Raw genomic sequence first — 24,592 nt, 5'->3', positions numbered from 1 at the left:
TTCACTGCCTGACATGCAAAATCCTGAACAAAGCTGCATTCATGTGTAATTTACTTTCTTTGAAGTTTAAAGTATTTTATCTTATGTATTTAAAAATCTATCCTGAAAGGTTTTTACTTCTCTGACTGACATTGGAGTCTTTGGCAGGAAAGATTAGGAATATTACTTCCACTAATGGATATGGAGAATGAAAAATTCCCAAGATAATGAGACCTGAGAAAAGGAAAAGGGAGTAAAAATGAAGACAATGCATTGACAGCTTTCATCTCCCAAGACAAATATTTTCCAGATGCTGACTGCAGGCAAAGAGGAAATGTTTTATCACCCTTAAAAGAAACAGTCGCTAACAGGCATTAATCTCCTCCAAAGTAAATCCTCTTCAAAAATATCACACAGACCTTGACCAAAAAAGGCCCACATACCTGAGTGTGCAAGCAAACTGATATATTGTCACTAGGCCACCCCTCAAAATAACCTATATAAACCCAGTCCCTTTCTTTGTTCAGTGGCTCATTTTTCCCCAGAAGAGTAGGTCCACGGGCACCATTTCATCCCCCCAAATAAAGAGCTGAGATGACGCGTGAGGTTTGCATCCTGCCTGCTCTTTTTGAGCTAACATCAACCTTTCTGATTTGTGCACTGGTAAAAGGGAGGTGAATTTCAGGGGCCTTGGCTTGACTCATGCCCATTGAAATGATATTTTTCTTGGTATTTCATGGGACCAAAACATTATTTATCATGTAGCTTAGAATAATATTTTAAGGCAGTTTGATATCAGCTTATTCTTTTCCTTTCTTCTTTCTTTCTTTTCTTTTCTTTTTTTTTTTTTCATGTGGGGGGGAGTAAGGTCATATTACTTGCCCATGCCAGCTTTGAACTCCTGGGTTTAAGTTGATGCCTGTAGCTGGGACTACAGGCATGTGCCACCTCTCTAGCTCCTACCTATCTTGCTCTAATAGTCTACGTTAATTATAGCATTTTCTTTTTGTTGTTGATGTTTTTAGAGCATTTGAACATTTACTTCCTTTTTATTCTTCTATTTGTTCCCCCCAAAAATTCAATGAAAGAACCAAGGGAAATATTAGATATATTTTATATATTAGAAAATGTTATATTCAAGTAAAGGTCAGCTAAAAAAAAGCAGCTACTCTCCAGAAGACAGTACTCAATCATTTTTTGCAGTACCTGGCTTTTTGTGTTGTGCAGGAAATGTTAACTGAGCTTAAGTTTTGATAATGCACAACTCATTACCACCTGTAGGGGTTTGCGTGTCTTCTCTGGATTTTACACAATGTAAATAAAAATAATAATTCTATTAATCTTTGGTCTTTGAGGGGTTTTTGTATTAATTTTATTAATTTTGTTTTTAGACCTATTTTTACAAACAAAAATTGTGACTTCACTATCAAAGATGAGTCAGGCTTAGGTGGGTACCTTGGGGGTTGGGGTGGGGGATGGTGGGTTTATTTTCCACACTTCAGGCTTTCTTCAGCTCTGCAGGCTCATCCCTGAAGGCCTCTGAAAGAGCCCCAGGCAAGGACACAGCCAGTCTTCCCTCCCTGCCAACCACCTTCCCAGAAGTCTGAGCTCTGGGTGCACCCTGCCCCCCCCCACCCCCTACATGCACACACACAAACCCAGCCTCAAGTTTAGTAGCTCAAGCCTGGGAAATGGTGTACATGCCTTTCTCTGGATCTACAAAAAATTGCATGAGTTGTACATATACCTACTGATTTCCCCTTTTATTACTCATATATGGCCTAGTAAAGCAGAACTAGAATCCAATAATTTAAAACAAAGGCAAAGTAGATTATACTTTGTGCAGACAGAAATGGATGACCAAGAAAAGTTCCAGTAGGACTCTATGATAAAAAATAAAAGGCTAGTGCAGTTTTCCCAAAGGATCAGATCTCAATTGTTTTAAAATGGACCTGAGAATACAAAGCACCTGTTGTCATTGTCCCTGAACTTTTTCTCTGAAACTAGAAATCCAGATAGTTTTTCTACCTGAAACTTGCCAGGAAATGTATAGTATTTGTTTATGACGAGTTTAGTTTTATTTAATGACCTCACTCCTGAGTTCCATCTTCATTTCAGTAGCTTTTATTTCTATCTTTGCTGTTTTAATAATATGAATAGTTTTATGTCAGTAAACACTAGTACTTAAAGTCCTTGAGCCTCCAGCATTCATCCACATGAATTTGACTCTGTTTGTTCTAATTCTATGGGTCCTTCTATTTTGAATGGAGTAAGTTTTACTGGGAAATAGTACAGATGATAATGATGTGAAACATAAACATAAAATTACTGTCCAATACAATGGAGCAGTTTATGTGTAAGAGTAAGTAACTATGGTTTATTGCTCTGAGGAAAAAAAAAAGAAGAAAATAGGGGAAATTTCTTTGAAAAATGAAACATCTTGTACATAAATAATGTATGCTATAAAATTGTAATTGTATTGCATTTATTCCATTCCTACAACTGCATTAAATATTTCGTTAAAAACAAAAATAAAAATTGTACATAATTATGGTATACCATGTGATGTTTCCATAAATTTCCACTGTATGATGTTTAAATCAGTGTAAACAACTGTTTTCTTAAATATTTATGATACCTTTATGAAGAAAACATTCAAAATCCTCCTAGCTTTTTGAAATACATTTTACATTATCATCTGCAGTCACCCTAGTATGCAATAGCACTTAATGCTCCTAACTATAACTTAATACCCACCAATCAACCTCTCTCCCATTCTGTCTTCTTGTTCTGTTCTTTCCCAGTTTCTGAGAACATTGTACTTTAAAAACCTATGGCAAACTTTTTCAGATAGAGTAAGATCATTTGTTGCATATCTTCCTTGCCTAGCTTATTTCACATGTTATCATTTCCAGTTTTATCCCAGTTGTCACAAGTGCCAGAATTTTATTCTTTTTCTGGGCCTGAATGACATTACATTGTGTATATGCAGCACACTTTATTCATTCACCAGTTGATGAGCATATAGAGCATATAGCTTGTTTCCATTTCTTAGAGAGCTTCAGCAAGCATGGGAATGCAGATGACCCTTCCATATACTGATTTCAACTCATCTAGATACACACCCAGAGGGGAATGCTGGATCATCTGACAGTTTTACTTTTAATTTTTGAGGAACCAGATTTTTTTTTATTTTGAATGTTAATCATATTTTAAGATACATATTGTTATTCTTGCCCTTTGATATTTTACAACATATTTTATCTGAATAATATTTCTTTTCTAATGATAGGGATCTTGGGAGGGACTCTTTTTTCCTGGTCCAAATATGACTCAAACCTAATGAGCAAATGAACTTGGTTATGAATATATAATTTCATTACAACCTGCAAAATGTTTTAACTGCATATTTCAATGGATAACTTAAAATACAATCTTTACAAATTCCATTTTAATTGCAAATATTCATCACTGAGAAATCACATTTTTCAACAGATCCAATGCAACCCAATTTCACAAAAAAAGCCATTTATATAATTTAATTGTTGACTCTTAGTCACATGTCACTCTACTCTTCTATCATCATATTGCCTTAGGTGAGTTAACCCTGAAGCAGGGCTCTTTTTCCTTCTTTTCTTTTTCAATTAGAGATCTAACTATTTTTCAATGGTGTTGCAGGTCACAGTGGGATAGCTTGGGTATCTGCCCCTGTAGCATGAGATTCATTTAACTCAGGAGAATTGAAATAACCAGTGGGGGAATGGTGTTTGCTTTTGAATCAGAGGTATTTGTCTTTAGTTTTCCTGTTTCAAGTTTATGCTTTTTTTGAATAACATTTTTTACTTTCCCAAGTTTTCATTTACTTCATCTTGAGTCTAATGTATCTGTATAAAACTAACTTTAAATTTTAATAATTTTACTTTTTTAAATAACTTTAAAAATTGGCCCAGTTATTCATATTTTCATTGAGTGCTTTAGCAGTGTTATTAGTAGCAACAGGAAGGAAAACTTCAGTTTTTCACTTCATCCTGGAAACAGTAGTTTTATAATAGAATTGATGATATGTTTATGTATGTGTATGCATGGAGACATAACACAGTATATAAATTTATAAAAGTGTGTTTGTGTACATACGAAAAGGACTCTTCTATAAGCCAGTTAGTCCTAAGTTGAGTTGTACTGATTGTTCATTTGTTCACATTCTTTTTACTCAGTAAGATAACTGAGTGCAGAGAAGGCAGATCACCACCTGACCTCTGTCAACTAAGAAAGTTGATTTTGCGAATGTGTTCTTGGTAAAGCAATTCAACCTGCACGTTCAATGAATCAAAATTTCTCATTATTCCTGCTTGTAGTAGGGTTTTAAGAAGATCATACAATTTGTTGGAAGCAAAAAGTTGGGAGAGAGAGGAGCAGACTTAATAAAGGGGAAGTGAGTGCCTGCTAAACCCTGGGACTTCCTAATCTTCACAATGTATAATTTAGGTCTTTTACCATTTCAGGGTGAAGAGACTGAGACTCAGAGAAGTTAAACATTTAACTCTCAAGATCACATCATTAGGAGGGAGTTGTCAGAATCTACTTCTGTTTGATATCATAAGTTGTGTTCATTTCTTCTCTGTCATGTTGGGACACTGGAGAAAAAGAGGGGGGGAAATGCATGAGAGCTAATTGGAGGGAGTATCCTGGTGTCCATTATGTATTGGTAGGGAGATGACCTTGGCACCAGGTGTCCTGACTATCTGTGCACAACAGTTATGGCTTCCATTTTGTTTTATTTTGTACCTTTACAATTTTATTTAAAAATATTTTTAGTTGTAAATGGACATGATATCTTTATTTATTTTTTATGTGGTGCTGAAAATTGAATCCAGTGCTTCATGGTATGCTTGCTAGGCATACTTGCTAGGCATGCACTCTACCACTGAGTCACAACCCCAGTCCTCCTTTAGACTTTTGAAAGCTGTGGTAGCTGTTTAATTTATTACCTACATTCTTCAATCCTTTCTAAAACTTCCTTACCAACTCTTCTATTCTCATATTCTTTCTTATTTTAAGGCAGTAATCCAAGTAATCTTTGGATGTATCATTTCTCTAGATATCACATTTATAATATCCTAAGCATGCATCCATACTAATGGATTAAAAATGAGTTTTCATTCCCTATTTGTACCCCTCTGCCATCAATTCCAATGTGCATTTTTGGCTGTGTTGTTCTTGCTCTAGAAAACCTCTGCATCAGTAACATCAGTCTACTTCAGTCATGCTTTACAGTGACCCTGCCTTGTGCCTTCATCACACAGTCTGGATTGCTTTAACTTGAAGTCCCTACCCATTTTTTATCTCCTAGGAAAATTCTCACTGGGAGTGGCATCTGCCATATTGACAATACGTCCTTCACTGGATTAGGCATCCAGGTCTGGCCTGCCCCTTCCATGGTAATTGTCTTTTCTACCTTTACATCGTTTAGCTTGGTGCCCAGAAAATGCTGAACCTTGACAAACTTTTCTCTCTCCTGCTCCTTTGCTCTCTAAGTTCATTTCATACCATCTTTCACTCAGTTCCTTGACTTCAGTCACTCTGCTCAGCCCCTATAACAGACCTCATGTATGCCAGGTATACTCCTTGGCAGGTCTTCCTGCTTGTAACATTTATGTCCCACAAATCCACTCCATAAGCTGCTCACCTCTAAGTCTTGACTCAGGTGTTGCTTTCTCAGGAAAGATTGCCACCCTAAACCTTATTATTCTACTCAAATTCATTGCAGAATTTGGATATATTTACTTTAATCATCTTGAATTCTTGTTTTGTTAATAATGTTTATGTCAATCCATGTGCAGACTTATTCCCATACCACATGCATTTCAATGACTTTATAATGTCTCATGCAGTTCAATAACTTTATGATGTCCATCTTCACTGGCCCTATAGTACTACCATTAATAATTATATCCCAGCTCTTAGGCCTGTTAAGATCTGTTGGTTTAGATTGCAGTAATCAGAACAGATTTCCTTAAGGGACCATATTTACCTGCTGACACTAGATATACTTCATGTCTTAAGTGTCATCATTTCTTTGGAGAAATGACTTCTCTTACTCCCCAGATAGGACAGATCTCCTTATCACTCCATCACACAGTTCCCTTTGTCATTTATTGCAGTGGTTTCTGATTCTAATAAAGTTCTTACCTATGTGAGTGTTTATTAATGCCCTCCTTTTCTATTAGGCTGTAAGCTTTCCAAGGGCAGATGTTATATTTGTCTTCTGCCTTCTATTCTCTTTGCTCAGGGTTGTGTGTGATGTTCACTGGTGCCTACTGAGTATGTTAGATAATCAGTGAGAGAACAAACAGGAAGAGGGAAACCTGTGTGAACACTTTGCTGCTGGGTCCTTGGAGAAATGTGTGGGCTTGGGAGCTCAAGAGCAGGGACAGAGTTACTACTTTATTGTGCAGGGAAGTGGGGAGAAAAATGGAGCAATGTTATTGGAAAGTGAATCTGTAAGGCTGTGTTCTTAATAGGGTAGTCTTCATTTGTAAAATTTAGCTATTTAAACTTCTGTCACTTTTTGTAAATAATTCAATACATTTAATATTTTATGTTGCATTCTCTCAAAATCATTGAAATTTCTTTAATAAGAATATAAAACAACTTTCTGTCTTAGCAAGATACTTCATTTTCAGGCAATTTCCTGTTGGAGGAGGTAAAGTCCAGAGGTTGGAGTACTAATAAAGACACTGCTTTAATTACTTAGGAGATTGGTTATGAAGTCCTAAGTCTATTTTACTTACATGGGAGTATAGAAGATATAAGAGATTCGTGTATAATCAAGCAGGTGTAGACAATCATTAGTTGATAGATTTTAGAAAGAAAACAGATGAAAATGAGTTGCATATATAGAGAGTATTAGGCTGATGTCTGTAGATTAGAAAGTGAAGACAAATGAAATTTATTTTTCTCCTGTTAACTTGAGATACTATTATTGATCTCCACTGTAGGTTATATTACAGGTTGTTAGAATTTTTCTATACAAAGCAAAATAGTACATATTTAATCCTCATTGTCATATGGTCTCTGTCTCAGCTATTTAGCTGAACTGTTGTTAGAAAACAGTCACAGACTCTATGTAAATCAATGATTTGGCTGTGTTCCTATCATAGTCTATGCACAAAACAGGTGACAGATAAAATTTGGCCCACTGTGCTTTTTTTCCCCAACCCCTAGGTTATGTAACTGAGGTGTTATTTTCCTTCTGTGACCAAAAATCCTGACAAGAACAATTAGAGGAGGAAAAGTTTATTTGGTAGCTCACAGTTTCAGAGGTTTCAGTTCATAAACAGTTGTCTCAGTTTCTTAGGGTACAAGGTGAGGCAGAATATCATGGTAAAAGTGTGTAGTTGAGGGAAGCAGCTAGGAGCATGGCTCCAGGCAGCAGAGAGACAATAAACTCAGCTTGCAAACTACAGACCCCCATAGGCATGAACCCAATGACTCACCTCCCCCATCCACACCTTAAGTGTGTACAGTCAGTTAATCCCTAACATGGGATTAATGCACTGATTGGGGTAAAGCTCTCCTAACCCAATCATTTTGCCTGTAATCCTTCTTGCATTTTCTTACACATGAGCCTTAGAGGGACATCAAATATTTAAGACATGACAACCACTAATTGGAAGTTGGACTGCAGAAAAGGACTGTTGTATTTAGGTTTTGTGATCCAATTTCCAGAATTTTGTGACTAGGCATTGTTAAAACAAAGTTTATTGGAGGCCATTATTTTGGACTGAACTTCTGCATTGGGCCCCAATAAATCAGAACAGAATGGAGTAACTCATGATGGGTGCCACATAATCAAACTGGACTTTGAAATGGACCATTTTCCAAAGGCAGGGTAGGGGCAACAGAAGATTCCCAGCAGCCAGTCAGAAGAGATTCTGTTCTCCTAGGCTGCCATAATAAAGAAGAAGTCCTCTATTTACCAATAAAGAATATAACTATAAAATAGCCAGTACATTTTTTGGTCCTTATTTCAGCTTTCTTCATTCCTTTTTTACCTCTAAAGTCAATGCCCTTGCTCAGATCATTGAATCAAACTTTTTATGAAAGGCTGCTTGATGTATGAATTGTTGTAAAAGCCATACAGATCATTAAAATTGTTAAAACTGTGTTTCTCTAAAAATAAAACAATGTCCAATAAGAAAAATAAAGAAAGCCTATAGTAAGAGGTACAATCAGAATTTTGAGGGCTGGGGGTGTGGCTCAGTTGCAGAGTTCTTGCTTAGCCTGTGTGAGGTACTGGGTTTGATTCTCTGCACCACATAAAAATGAATAAATAAAATAAAGGTATTGTGTCCATGTACAACTAAAAAGTATTTTTTAAAAAAGAATATTGATCCGAAAATCTAATTTGAGTGGTGGAGAAAATATAGGTAGAAACCTGCCAAAGGGAAACTTGGTAGAAGTTCAGTGATAAGGGATTTTCTGAGCATTTAAGAGTAGGTTTCTTGGACATGAGAAGAGTATAAAAATGTGGAATTGTAAGTTCCACATCTTGTAATAAAGACCTTATAGCAGGCGATCCAAGATGGTGGACGAGAGGGTGACTGTATCTTCTGTCGCTCCAGAACTCAGGATTTAAGAAGGAAGGGGAGGCATTGAGAGACTCAGACTAACATAGAGCCATGGGGTGAGTCTCCCCCACTGGGTGAAGTTTGGCCTGGGTGGCAGGCCCGGACAGGGGCGGCTTCTCAGAGCAGGGCAGGGCAGCTAGAGTCTTCCCCAGGCAGCCCTGCTCCCTCCGGGGGCAGACTCCTTCCATGGCCAGCTTCTCAGAGCAGGCCCCCCAGTGAGAGTCTTTCTGGACAGAAGCAACTCCAAGTCCCGGAGCCAGGGGCGAGCTCCAGCCCACAGGCAGCTTCAGGGATCAGGACAGTGCAGCCAGGGTCTTCCCCAAGCAGCCCTGCTCCCTCCAGGAGCAGGCTCCTTTCACGGTCAGCTTCTCAGAGCAGACCGCCCAGTGAGAGCCTTTCTACACAGAACCAGCTCCAAGTCCTGGAGCCAGCGGGAACCTCCGTCGTGCAGGCAGCCTCTGGGACCAGGGCAGGGTAGCCAGAGACTTCTCCAAGCAGCCCCGCTACCTCTGGCAGCAGGCTCCTTCCACGGGGTGATCCAAGATGGCAGACTAGAGGGTGACTGCATCTCCTGTTGTTCTAGAACTCAGGATTCAAGAAGGCGAGGCAGTGAGAGACTTGGACTAACATAGAGCCATGGGGTGAGTCTCCCTCACTGGGTGAAGCACGGCCTGGGTGGCGGCCTGGAGAGGGGCAGCTTCTCAGAGCAGGGCAGGGCAGCTAGAGACTTCCCCAGGCAGCCCTGCTCCCTCTGGTGGCAGGCTCCTTCCACACAGCCAGCTACTTGGAGCAGGCTGCCCAGTGAGAGCCTTTCCGCACAGAGCAAGCTCCAAGACCTGGAACCAGTAGCGGGCTAGGGGCAGCTTTCTTTGGAAGCACTGAATTATCAAGTTCCTCCAAGATTTCAGGCTACTGAAGACTGGGAGGTGATATACTAGAAATCTAGGAACACTATAAGCCAATAGAGGAAATCTGCAATATCTCAGAGTCCCACAGATATCTGACCAATGTGAGAGAACAAGGGAAGAAAATGTTCCAAACGAACCTAGATACTATATCAATAAAACCCAATGACAGCACAGCAGAAGAAATGTCAGTAAGGGAGTTCAGAATGTACATAATTAAAACAATCAGGGAAGCAAACAAGGAGATGAAAGAGCAAATGCAGGCATTGAAGGAAGAGATGAAAGAGCAAATGTAGGCATTAAATGATCACACCAATCAACAGTTAAAAGAGCAAATACGGGAACCAAAAGATTGTTTCAATAAAGAGTTAGACATACTGAAAACAAACAAACAAACAAAAATCCTTGAAATGAAGGAAACAATAAACCAAGTTAAAAACTCCATAGAAAGCATAACCAATACGATAGAACACCTGGAAGACGGAAGCTCAGACACTGAAGAAAAAATATTTAATCTTGAAAACAAAGTTGACAAAACAGAGAAGATGGTAAGAAATCATGAACAGAATCTACAAAAATTATGGGACATCATGAAAAGGCCAAATTTAAATATTATTGGAATTGAGGAAGGCTTAGAGAAACAAACCAAAGGAAAAAACAATCTATTCAAATAAATAATATCAGAAAATTTCCCAAATCTGAAGAATGAAATGGAAAACCATGTACAAGAGGCTTATAGGACTCCAAATGTATAAAATTACAACAGACCCACACCAAGGCACATTATTATGAAAATACCTAACATACAAAATAAAGACAGAATTTTAAAGGCCGGGAGAGAAAAGAATCAAATTACACTCAGGGGGAAACCAATAAGAATATCATCAGATTTTTCAATCCAGACCCTAAAAGCTAGAAGGGCCTGGAAAAACATTTACCAAGCCCTGAAAGAAAACGGATGCCAACCAAGAATCTTATACCCAACAAAACTTAATTTCAGATTTGACAACGAAATAAAATCCTTCCATGATAAACAAAAGCTAAAGGAATTTACAAAAGAAAGCCGGCATTACAGAACATTCTCAGCAAAATATTCCATAAGGAAGAGATGAAAAACAATGATGTAAATCAGCAACGGGAGGAACTAGCCTAAAGGGATAGCCAAATAAAGGAGAAACCAAATCATGTCAAAAAACAAAAATGAGTCAAATGACTGAAAATACAAATCATATCACAATAATAACCCTGAATGTTAATGGCCTGAACTCATCAATCAAAAGACATAGACTGGCAGATTGGATTAAAAAGAAAAATCCAACAATATGCTGCCTGTAAGAGACTCATCTCATAGAAAGACATACCCATAGACTAAAGGTGAAAGGATGGGAAAAAACATACCATGCACATGGACACATCAAAAAAACTGGAGTATCCATCTTCATTTCAGATAATGTGGACTTCAAGCCAAAACTAATCAGAAGGGATAAAGAAGGACATTAAATACTGCTTAAGGGAAGCATAAATCATCAAGACATAACAATCATAAATATCTATGCCCTGAACATTGGCTCATCCATGTACATAAAACAAATCCTTCTCAATTCCAGAAATCAAATAGACCACAATACAATAATAATAGGTGATTTTAACACACCTCTCTCACCACTGGATAGAAATTCCAAACAAAAATTGAATAAAGAAACCATACATCTCAATAACACAATCAAAAATTTAGAATTAATGGACATATATAGAATATACCAACCAACAAAGAGCGAATACACTTTCTTCTCAGAAGCACATGGATCATTCTCTAAAATACACCATATTTTATGCGACAAAGCTACTGTTAGCAAATACAAGAAGATAGAGATACTACCTTGTATTCTATCAGTTCATAATGGTTTGAAATTAGAAATAAATGACAGAATAAAAAGCAGAAACTTCTCCAATACCTGGAGATTAAATAACAAGCTATTATATGATGAATGGATAACAGAAGACATCAAGAGGGAAATAAAAAAATTCTTAGAAGTAAACGAGAACAATGACAATCATATCAAAATCTCTGGGACACTATGAAAGCAGTACTTAGAGGAAGATTTATTTCATGGGGCGCATTCAACAAAAGAAGTAGAAATCAACAAATAAATGACTTAAGAGTGCAGCTCAAAGCCCTAGAAAAAGAAGAGCAGACCAACACCAAAAGTAGTTAGAAGACAGGAAATAGGTAAAATCAGAGCAGAAATCAACAAAATTGAAACAAAAGAAACAATCAGAAAAATAAACAAAATAAAGAGTTGGTTCTTTGAAAAAGTAAATAAAATTGATAAACCCTTAGCCACACTAACAAAGAGAAAGAGAGAGAAAACTCAAATTACTAAAATTCGGAATGAACAAGGAAATATCACAACAAACATGAGTGAAATACAAAACATAATTAGAAGCTATTTTGAAAATCTAAACTCCAACAAAACAGAAAACCTCAAAGACATCAACAAGTTTCTAGAGACAAATGAATTACCTAAACTGAACGAGGAGGATATACACAACTTAAATAAATCAATTTCAAGCAATGAAATAGAAGAGATCATTAAAAGTCTACCAACAAGGAAAGTCCCGGACCAGATGGGTTCTCAGCAGAGTTCTACAAAACTTTTAAAGAAGAGCTCCTTCCAATACTCCTCAAAGTATTCCATGAAATAGAAGAGAAGGGAAGCCTCCCAAACTCATTCTATGAAGCCAATATCATCCTGATACCTAAACCAGACAGAGAAACATTGAGGAAAGAAAATTTCAGACCAATATCCTTAATGAACATCGACGCAAAATTTCTCAACAAAATTTGAGCAAATTGCATACAAAAATATATTAAAAAGATAGTGCACCACGATCAAGTGGGTTTTATCCCAGGGATGCAAGGTTGGTTCAACATCCAGAAATCAATAAATGTCATTCACCATATCAACAGACTAAAGTTAAGAATCACATGATTATTTTGATAGATGCAGAAAAAGCAGTCAAAATACAGCCCTTCATGCTCAAAATACTAGAAAAAATTGGGAGAGTGGGAACATTCCTGAACATTGTAAAGGCCAACTACGCTAAGCTCATGGCCAATATCTTTCTAAATGGTGAAAAACTGAAAGCGTTCACCCTAAAAACTGGGACAAGGCAGGGATGCCCTCTTTCTCCACTTCTATTCAACATTGCCTTGAAACTGTAGCCAGAGCGATTAGACAAACCAAAGAAATTAAACGGATATGAATAGGAAAAGAAGAACACAAATTATCCCTGTTTGCTGATGACATGATTATGTATTTAGAGGTACCTGGAAATTCCAGCAGAAAACTTTTAGAACTCATAAGTGAATTCAGTAAAGTAGCAGGTTACAAGATAAATACTCATAAATCCAATGCATTTTTATACATAAGTGATGAATCTTCAGAAAGATTATTTAGGAAAACTACCCCATTCACAATAGCATCAAAAAATATAAAATACTTGGGAATCAATCTCACAAAAGAGGTGAAAGACCTCTACAATGAGAACTACAGAACACTAAAGAAAGAGATTAAAGAAAACCTTAGGAAATGGAAAGATCTCCCATGTTCTTGGATAGGCAGAATTAATATTGTCAAAATGGCCATACTACTTAAAGTGCTATACAGACTCAATGCAATTCCAAATAAAATCCCAATGATGTACCTTACAGAAATAGAGCAAGCAATTATGAAATTCATCTGGAAGAATAAGAAACCCAGAATAGCTAAAGCAATCCTCAGCAGAAAGAGTGAAGCAGGGGGTATCGCAAAACCAGATCTTCAACTCTACTACAAAACAGTAGTAACAAAAACAGCATGGTATTGGTACCAAAATAGAAAGGTAGATCAATGGTACAGAATAGAGGACATGGGCACAAACCCAAATAAATACAATTTTCTCATACTGGACAAAGGGTCCAAAAATATGCAATGGAGAAAAGAAAGTCTCTTCAACAAATGGTGCTGGGAAAACTGAAAAACCATATGCAACAGAATGAAATTAAACCCCTATCTCTCACCCTGAATAAAACTCAACTCAAAATGGATCAAGGACCTCGGAAGACCAGAGACTGCATCTTACAGAAGAAAAATTAGGTCCAAATCTTCAACTTGTTTGCTTAGGATCAGACTTCCTTAACAGGACTCCCATAGCACAAGAAATAAAAGCAAGAATCAACAACTGAGATAGATTCAAACTAAAAAGGTTTCTCTCAGCAAAGGAAACTATCAGTAATGTTAAGAGGGCGCCTACAGAGTGGAAGAATATCTTTGCCACTCATACTTCAGATAGAGCGCTAATTTCCAGAATCTATAAACAACTCAAAAAACTCTACACCAAGAATACAGATAATCCAATCAACATAGGGCTAAGGAAATGAACAGACACTTCACAGAAGATGTACAAGCAATCAACAGATAAATGAAAAAATGTTCAACATCTCTAGTAATAAGAGACATGCAAATCAAAACTACCCTAAGATTCCATCTCACCCCAATTAGAATGGTGATTATCAAGAACACAAGCAACAATAGGTGTTGGAGAGGATGTGGGGGAAAAGGTACACTCATACATTGCTGGTGGGGTTGCAAATTAGTGCAGCCACTTTGAAAAGCAGTATGGAGATTCCTCAGAAAGCTTGGAATGGAACCACCATTTGACCCATCTATTGCACTCCTTGGCCTATACCCAAAGGACTTAAAATCAGCATACTGCAGATATACAGCCGCATGAATGTTCATAGAGGCTCAATTCACAATAGCCAGATTGTGGAACCAACCTAGATGTCCTTCAATTGATGAATGTATAAAGAAACTGTGGCATATATATATATACAATGGAATATTACTCAGCCATAAAGAATGATAAAACTATGGCATTTGCAGGCAAATGGATGAAATTGGAGAATATCATGCTAAGTGAGATAAGCCAATCTCAAAAAAGTAAAGGAAGAATGATATCGCTAATAAGTGGATGATGACACATAATGGGGGGTGGGAAGGGTTAGTGTTGGGGTTGGAGTTGGGTTTAGGGAGGGGGGCAAGAATGTAGGAAGGAAGGACTGTATAGATGGAGGGGAAGGGTGGGAGGGGAGGGGGGGAAGGGAAAAAATGGCAGAATGAATCAAACAACATTACCCTATGTAGATTTATGATTACACAAATGGTATGCCTTTACGCCATGTACAGACAGAGAAACAACATGTATCCCATTTGTTTACAATTTTATAATAATAAAAAAAAAAAGAAAAAAAAAAGTAAAGGACGAATGATCTCGCTGATAAGCCGATGATGACATATAATGGGGGGGTGGGAGGGGTTAGCATTAGGGATAGGGTTAGGTTTAGGGTTAGGGTTAAGGAGGGTGGCAAGAATGGAGGAAGGAAGGACTGTATAGAGGGAAAAGAGGGGAGGGAGGGGTGGGAGTGATGGGGGGAAGGAAAAAATAACAGAATGAATCAAACAACATTACCCTATGTAAATTTATGATTATACAAATGGTTTGCCTTGACTCCATGTACAAACAGAGAAACAAAGACCTTATAGCAGTAGGTCTAATTCTACAAAGGACTGTACAAGTTTTGGAAATAATAATGGAACTATAAATGGGAGTCTAATGGAGAAATTATCAATGAAGCAGGTGAAAAACTTCAGTTTTGGAATCAGACTACGTGTTAGAATCTTTTCTCTGATTTTTGGAGTTGTTGTCTATTTTCAATATGTTTCAGATTAGCTTTGATTTTCTCATCCGAAACTGATGGTTAATAGCTAATGATGGGATTATTAAAAGATAGTATATTGAGTCCCTGATTCCCAGTACTCCATGAATAACAACTTGTATTATCATTACATTAATTTCATTTTATTCATACTGCAGCATGGCAGATAATTAGAGAACCTTTCACAGTTGCTACAAGTGGGACTTAAACTGGATATTCTGAGTTCCCTTCTATATCTAGAATTCCTTTATTATCATTCCAGATTTTTCTGTGTATTAAATAATTTTTCTAAATTGACATTTTAAGCCTAATATTCTACTGTTTAAAATAATAATTTTGGCAGTCTTCCAGGCGGCCCCAGCAAAGTGCGGCCTGGAGGGTCAAGTCCAGGAGGTGACAAGGGAGTGGAAAAGAGAAACTCCTCCCCGCAGAAGGGCAAGGACTGGTACTATTCACTGGACCAGGGTGTCCAGCTGGCGCTGGTGGCGGCATGTTCAGGCAGCCAAAACTCGGTTGGTGGTAACAGGGAACTTCTCCAACTTCCCCCGTTCCCCCGTAGGTCCCCGAGGTGTGAGGTCACTGGAGGGCATATCTCAGGCGTCACCAAGGCAGCGGTCCACACCAGGGAGCTCTGAGCGGTTCTCTCTTGAAGCCTGCACAGTAACGCGGGGTCTCTTTAAAGTGGTACCGGGGCTGGGGGACTGGGGACTGGGGAACTGGGGGCTGGGGGCTGGGAGCTGGGAGCTGTGGTGAAGTGAGGTGGCTTCCTGGAAAGTTCCCGGAAAGCAGCTTTGCAGGCGCTGGGCAGGGCTCCTGCTGAGCGCAGAAGCGGGAGGGAGGCAGGAAGCTAGGGAGGCGATTCGGGGTTGAAAGTCGTCACACACACACACACTGCCCAGGGGACCAACGTTGAACTCTTGCCATGTCACCTCGCTACCGCTGCTCGTGGGCCTTGGGTTTCCCTTGAAGCATGAGCCTTCTCGCCCGCAGCCACCAGCGCGCGCTGCCCGCGGAGTGTATGCGCCAGAACCCTGACGCACCTACTCAGGATCCTTGGAGCACGGAGCCAGGGCGCTCGACCAAGAAGTCCAGCCATCTCCGCAGAGCACAGGGTCAGTCGTATCCCCAGGCATTTGAGTCCCAAATTAAACGTCAACAGGGGAAACTCAGGCGGACACCCCTCCTCTCCCGCCGGTCCCCCTCCCTGTCCCATGTCCTCTGTGGAGGCTGCCTGGTGCGGAAGCAGAGGCGACAGCATTGGCCAAGGCGACCTGTGGGTGACCGCTTCTGCAGGAGATTTTACCATCCCACCGCTGGGACTTGGGAAGAAATAACCAGCAACTCCCCAACCCTTCCCCTCCGCCACCAGTTTGGACACTCTGCAGGGATGCGTCTTGGAGTTCCCTCTGAGTTCCAGGAAGGGCTGGAGCCCCTTTGTGCCTCAGCTCAGGTGGCCATCTGTCTGCCGCGGTGACCCTTCTTTCATGACCTTGCAGTGCCTGGTGGCCTCTGGGAATGGCGCAAATTGTATGGAGCCAGTGGGGGACCACTGGGTCAGCCCAGGAACCATCCCCAGGTGGGCCTCTGGAGAGGTCCTGCCCAACTGGGTCAAATGCATAGCCCTGGGGCAGTATGACTGTTAGTGAAGCCAAAGAGAAATTAAAAGAGGTCCCAAAAGGAACTTCCTTGATTAGAGATAGTTATCATTCAAACTACCTACTAACGATATCTGCTGAAACATCAACTGGACCAACTATATGCAAAATGAGTACCAAGATGAGAAATTTCAATTGGATTCTATCATATGTTTCAAGTCCAAGCTTAAGCAATTTGACAGTATGGTTCATCTGATTGACTAGTATGTTAAGATGTACGAGGATAAGTGATCTCGCCCAGAAGACCCCCGGAATGGCACTGGTCACCTTTAACTGATGAAACCACTCTACACATCCGCACCATTTCTTCAGCATCTATGTCACTCACCATTAACAAATGTACTGGTACCATCTGGGGACTGCCTTTAACAACACTAAAAGATTACTTGGAAGAATTTAATTTCCAGGTATAAGTGTTTCTGTTTTTCTAAGCATCATCATATAGAGTATCTCTGAATATAGCTATGAGCCACTGGATAACTGCACAAAATTCTGAGAACAGCTGGTCAACCTAATCTAAAGGAATGAAGAGGTAGCTAAAGTTCTCCTGGATATTTTCATCTGAGTGAGGCTTCTTTTCCTAAGGCTGACCAAGACCAGTTGGATCCTTTCAAATTAAAAATAAAATGCCCCAAGTGAAGGCTGAGGAAGCATTTTATCAGATCATTTGTCTTTCTGAAGTTTCTTTGCATTAGGTCCAAGGTCCAAGCTCCAAGCACCAGTAACATAGAGCTCCAAGTAGAGTACTGAAGAAGCAAAAGAAACCAAGCTGAAGCAGGCTTACCTTGAGTTTATGTGCCTGGTGATCAGTATCTTTAAGGACATTTTACATGTTGCATTCTGATGTACATAGTTTTGTCAAACACATCATGCTTGTGAGTATTTGGCCCTCATTTTATGGAATTAACCAAATCAACCTAAAAAAAAAGTTGACTATGTAATTCTGTATTTGTCTTTTTACTACAGGAATCAACTCTCTCCTGTGAAGAGTACTGTAGTAATCCATTTCAAGAGAGGCTTATTTCAGAAATATTTCAAACTGGTGCAAATGGAAAATACTTTCTTTTCCTTTAAGGCTAAACAAGAATATCAGGCTCTACAGGTGAAACCCAATTCCTGTAAATAAAAACCAGTGTAGGAGGGGTTAGCATTAGGTTTAGGGTTAGGGATAAGGAGAGCGGTAAGAATGAAGGAAAGAAGGACTGTATAGAGGGAAAAGAGGGGTGGGAGGGGTGGGGGGGAAGGGAAAAAATAAACATCATTGCCCTATGTAAACGTATGATTACAAAAAAAAAAAAACAGTGTAGATATAGACATTCTACTCTTTGAAGTAGCTGTGTCCCAATCTGTTGCCATTGTTGGCTTTAGAAAGTTCCCAGTCCTTGAATTGTCTCACCACAGACATCAGTAGTTGTCTCCCTTCTACCATGTAGAATACTTTGACTTAATTTTCTTCCAGATATAGGGGAATACTTGCCTGTTTTTCAAAGTGTTTATTTACTGCTGTTACTGTTTGATTAGAATGTATCGAATAAAGAAAAAACCTGACTTTAAAAAATAAAATAATTTTATGAGATGTAATACTAAGCAGTTATTATTAGAAAGAGATGAAACTCTCCTGTGTTTCTTGGTAAAACATGTATACATTGGTAAAAATGCATACATCATAAGCTTAGATTACATTTGACTGTACTACATCAAAAGTATTCATACCATTCATGAAAGTACAGTAATCAGTGTCAGTGATTTATTTCAGAATAGTAAAGTGTTAAGAGAACCAGATGACAGGCTATGCACAATTAAAGTTAGAGGAGATTGCTGTTTGTGTTAGTGACATTTCCTTCTTTTCAAAATTATTGAACATGAGCTGATTATTATTTATACCAATTGTAATGCATTATTATACCATATAATCTATGAGTGTTCACCTCAGCACTCTGCCTGTTCAGATGTTTTCTTGAACAATCATCAGAAAGTTATTCTTTATGAATTATGTCACACTGGAAAGTGGGATGATAAAATGTTAATGAGCATTTACCAATGTGGTTGATGAAGATTAGGTGGTTATTGATATAGTCTCTGCATTCTTATTATGAATACTCAGACTGAAGAAATGTGCTCTCTGATGAGGGATTATAAATAAATGGTGCTGATTGACAGTTTTTGATTTAACACTAAAATGGTATCCAGCAGCAAATTCTATGTTTCAGTTGAATAGTAGTGTGTTGATCCCTGGGTGCATCCTAAGCTTTCAGCATTGCTTTTATTTTGCATCTTTAATTTTGTTCCTCTGGTACCAGATTTTCAAACTCCCTCATTTTTGTATTACCCATTATTTTAAAGGTGAGCCTGGTAGTGTGGCAGAATTGAAAACACACAAAGGAAGGGAACCATTAACAGGTATGTCTCTTGCATGTCCTGCGTGGGCAAGAGAAATGGTTCCTGTTGGAGGGATGGGATGGCTGCAAAATAAATGCATGAAATTTATGTATCAAAAATAAAGACAGAAGGCAAAATTATCTTAAGAGCAGGGGTGTGACCAATTGAGCTGTCCAGAAGTGTCTAGCTCTAACAAAGGATGGTGCCTGAGCTTCCTTTTTTATAGTGGTACAGATCAAAGGGAAACAGTAGGAGCTTCTTCAAGAAAAACAGGATGAGTGTGGAGGTAAGCAAGACATTTGCCTCTGGCAGGTCACTCCCACATCCAATGCTTGTATTTGAACTTGAGTGGTGAGCTATCACAGGACAAACGTGGGACTCAGGTGTTTTGACATTCATTATCCAACTGTGAGTTCCTGAGTTCAAATATTCTTGGTTAAAGGCTCAAACTATGCTTGGTTCTCAGATGAATCAACATGAATGGTTTCCCACAGGTATGTACTTATGTTTTTGGAAAAATTTTCAATTCCAAGTATTATTAGACAAAATGTTTCACACAGATAAGTAGATAAACACGGACCAGTACTTACTAGCAATATGTTACTCTTTTTCATGTGTTTGCCGGTCTTTGAAATAATGACCCTAGTGTTTTCTTTGGCACTTGCTGTTTATATGTAAGGTAATTGAAATGATATATATATATATCTATCCTAGGCCAACATGATGAAGATTCAGTCCTACTTTGTCTTCTATTTGGTGCAGGATCTCTGGTATAATTCCTAAGTCCTTGATCCATTTCAAACTGAGTTTTGTGCAGGGTGAGAGACAGAGGTTTAATTTCATTTTACTGCATATGGGTTTCCAGTTTTCCCAGAACCATTTTTTGAACAGGCACTGTGGTATATATACAAATGGAATATTGTCCAGTCATAAAGAAGAATATTATGGCATTTGCAGATAAATGGGTGGAACTGGAGAATATCATGCTAAGTGAAATAAGTGAATCCCCAAAAAACCAAAGGCCAAATGTTTTCCCTGATAAGTGGATGATGATATATAATGGGAGTTGGGGGTGGGGAGTGCGAGAAGAATGGAGGAACTTTAGATTATGTAGAAGGAAATGCGAGGGAGGGGGGTATGAAAAATGGTGGAACAAAACAGACATCATTATCCTATGTACATGTATGATTACACGAATGGTATGAATCTACATTGTGTACAATCATAGAAATGAAAAGATGTACCCCATTTGTGTACAATGAATCAAAATGCAGTCTGTAAAAATAAAAGAAATTATTAAGAATGTAAAAAAATTTAAAAATATATGTTTTGAAATTTTCTCAAATAAAACATTCTTATAAAAGTCTTTTCACTGAGAATATTTATAAGACATGGAACAACAACAACAAAAAAAAATGACCATGGTTTTTGAATGTGCTTTGCTAGTAATGAACCATGTGTGTGTGGGTGGGTGCTGGTTAGGAGAGGGTCACACTGAAGGCCTCTGAAGTCATGATTTTAAATGGAGACTCAAAGGAAAAGTATGAATTAGCCAACCAAGGAATTGAAGGATAAGAGCTCTGAATGTAGGAAATAATATGAACAGGGATCCTTAAGTTGGAAAGAACCTAGGATCCATCATCATTTCAGTATGACTGAAGCATATTATGTGAGGGGGACAATGTCAGCATGAAGTATGAGGCCTGGCTTCTTTGCAAAAGCTTCAGAGGAACACTTGAAATGCTTTAAATGATGAATACATGATTTTTGAGAATAGGGAGAAAGGAGAGCTGTCCAGCAGTAGGAATTGTTTGGGCAGAGGAAGATTGTTACACTACTGAAATGCCTCCCTACCTAGGGCACAGGAACGTGGATGATGATGAAAGTGTTTCTGGCCTGCAAGATGGACTATAGTGTTAAAGGCTAATTAGTGACCAATTACAAGCCTGGCAAGATTGATTGCCAAGGGCAAGTTCTTTCCAGAGTCTTTCCCTCTCTCCTCTTCAGAAAGAGGTGGAAAGTACCAAAGCTGTTTTCTCTCTAACACAGAGAAAATCCTTTTGAAAGAAATTAGTATTCAGCACAGGAGTTTTTATCTCTACCTAATATGTATTTTTAAACAAACTATCAAAAATCCTACTGTACATAAGAGACTGGAGGCAGAAGGAATCAAATCCATCAATCAGTTCCTCTCTCTAAATTGGATCATTTCAATTCTGCTTGCCTGTGAGGACTGGTGTGTCTTCATCCTGCAGATGCCAGAGGAGTGCATGTGGGATGGTAAGTTTTTGAACAAAGCTTTTCTGTTCTTCAATTTGTACTGAATAGGACTGGAAATTTCTTAAGCTCTTGCCTTTTGAATGTATGTACTTTTTACTCAACATTTTTTCTACCTCTATATAAGACTTTCTTAGAATTTTATGTTACTTCTTTGTGTGTATGTATGCAAATGAAAATGTTTACATTTAGAAAGTGACTTCATAGGGGAGAGAGAAAAGGATCACATTGTTAATCCTCTCCCCTATTGATCTTTAAAGGCCACAGGTAATACACTCCATGAAGACTTTTCTGACTCATCAAGTGAGATGTTATTTTTGACTGCTTTGAACCTCCAAAGTGGTCCATTGATCTTTTTTCTTTTTCCTTGATTGACCTCAATGAATTGAGGCAAAAGAAATCCTTTGAAAAATTTACTAACCTCATTGTTCCTATTTCAAATGAAGTATTTTAAAAATAAAGCACACAGTTTGCTTTTCTATATCCAGCCATGCAGACCCTATCAGTGTCTTGTGATGAATTAAGTGAATAAAAGAAACCGCTTAAGATCTTCTGTGGTGAGAAGGGAGCCCCTGGGGAAGCTCCACATCAGGAGCTCTTACAGTTCCAGTTGCTGCTTTAGTAATAAGGTTTCTTGTTGTGGGTGTCTCCTCCAGCAAGCAGGTGGAGTACCATCCAATGAGGGTGGCCTGGAATTAGGAAGCTTATTTCTAGTCTTTCATTGACTGCTGAGTAGCTGTGTTGCCTTGGAAGTCTGTTTTTCAACTCTCAATTACAAATATACCAGCGTTTCTTCTCACTGAACATTCCAGGATTCTTTGAAAATTCTGATCCTCATTATGATTAAGAGAGAAACTACTAAAGCAAAACTTTGAACAAACACCAATAGATCATTGCATTCAGACTCAACACTAAAGGAACTGTGCTACCGGTGGTAAACATGTCATGTATCTTCTCATAAGGGAATGAGATTATTACTTAGGTATGACTAAAAGTAGATCCAACACATACTTAAACGTTTGGGGAAATAGTAATATAACAACGTTTGCTGTAATAGTGTGATAGGAAAGGTTTAGAAACAACAAATGCTCATCAATAAGAAAAATAACTACTTGATGATATTACATCTGAATTATGTTATGTTGAAGCTGTTGAAAAGAATGTTTGTTGATCTATACATATGAACCTGGGCAAATTTTCTGGGATTATTGCTTTGCAAAATATGTAAAATACAAAATAACAAATATGGTACTGGCTCATTTGATTTGTGAAGAAAAAACTAAACCACTTATTTGTATATAAGTAAACATCTTGTGTTTTTGTGTACTGCCCACCCCACATTAATCTGTGTAGCCTTGTAGAAAGTTACCATGACTGTGTTTGGATAATATTTATACTAATGTGTGAGAAACTTTTACTTTTTATGCCCTTGTATATTGATTGAAATATTTTTCAATGCATTTTTAAAAAATTAATTTTTCCAAAAGGGCAAGTCCAGATTAGTAGCGCAATTAGCTGTGATGGTATGTTGACTTTTGTCCTTGAATCCTTATTTATATAGAATTGGTTAACTAGAAAGTTAAAAGGTGTGACTTTGTCAAAGCAATCTTAAAATCTTTAACAATGTATGTGAGTCATTTGTTTTACCTTAAACAATTATGTTTAGGAATTTCCTCAGGTTTAGAAAGAGCACCTTGTGAAAAGTCAAGAAAGCATTATGAGTACTCCAGCAACTAAGAGGGTAAGGACGGGACTGAGATTTTAAACTTGATATTTGTTTTGAGCTCGAGTTTTATATAGTTCAATGGAAATGCATTGTTATATCCCCCTTTTGGGATTTTCATGTACAGTTTGGGAAGAAATGGTTTTCCTCTGCAGGACATCCCACCATCTTATTCTTTGAAATTTGAAATATAACATGATATTTGCCTATAATATAGTACAATCTCTCTCTTTCTCTCTCTCCCCTTGTAGAATTGTCTACACATTTATATCTAATGTGAATTTCTCAGTCACTTGAAAAATGTGTGATGTAGCACAGATTCCTGAAAATATGTCCACTGATTAAACACTTGCATGTCATCCCTTTACTGCTTCCAAATCCAGACACTTTCTCAGAAGTGCTTCATGTCTAAATGTGCCAGGCACCACTCTTACTCTCCAGAAGTTGCTTGTATTGTTAATAAGACATGCAATAAACTTTTCATTGAGGTCCAAACAGGAAATTGGGTACAAATTACTATGATCTGGGCTTCCCAGTTTCACTTTTCCTTCTTTTGCTCCACAGATTCCTCTTCCCCAGCTCATTTCTATCTGGGGAGGAGGAAAGGAGCACACCCTATAGAGTGGCATTTAAATCCTGATTCTGTCTCTGTGGTTCCTTGTAAGTTCTCCCTTGACCCAGGAAGGACTTTTGTGTCTTGCCTGTCTCTTTTTTTTCCTTATATTCTGCATCCTTCCTAGCCTGCTAGGAAAAACAACTTGTGAGAGCATTGATATTTTCCCTCTGTTAAGTACTCAGCTCTCACAGTGAACCACATACCTTTTGATACTATCATCTCATTAGAGATATTAAGAGAAATCCAATTTTCTACTGGAAACTCAGGAATGATCTCTTTTTCTCAGGTACGTCTTTCTTCCCAGAAGGAATGAATACCCTTGGTCCTGAAATGGCAGGGCTAGAGGAAGAAGTTCCAGAGAAAAAAATGTAGCAACCTTCTTTCCAGTGATCTTCCCCAATTATTCTGTGGCTCCACTTTTTCTGAGAGTAGAATGACTCTTAATTCCATTCGGATCTAGTGTCATCACATCTATAGTGTCTGCTCCTGGGCTGGCTCTGAATAGTCAGGATGGAGGAGGCACATGATTGGTAGTGGAGAATCTCATGTCCATTTGCCAGACTCTTAAGTCCTCTGTACTTATTTTTCTTAGGGTAGAATCAAATATTTTATTAGATAAATTCTACTAGTCAATCTAATTGAGAAGAAATCATTTGAAGCTTTCAGA

The 24,592-nt window shown here is 38.3% G+C and overlaps 2 pseudogenes; both read left to right on the top strand.

Moving 5' to 3' along the window:
• Positions 1 to 16,759: 16,759 nt before the first annotated feature.
• On the top strand, positions 16,760 to 17,343 carry LOC124985515 (suppressor of cytokine signaling 2-like; annotated as a pseudogene).
• A 2,446-nt stretch (positions 17,344 to 19,789) lies between these two features.
• Positions 19,790 to 24,592, top strand: part of LOC124985696 (kinetochore protein Spc24-like) — a 6,952-nt pseudogene continuing 2,149 nt past the window's right edge.

The sequence above is a fragment of the Sciurus carolinensis genome, chromosome 5 (genome assembly GCF_902686445.1).
Source record: "Sciurus carolinensis chromosome 5, mSciCar1.2, whole genome shotgun sequence".
Taxonomy (NCBI): Eukaryota; Metazoa; Chordata; class Mammalia; order Rodentia; family Sciuridae; genus Sciurus; species Sciurus carolinensis.
The sequence above is the reverse complement of the archived record's forward strand: the minus strand, read 5'-3'. Positions and strand labels throughout refer to the sequence as shown.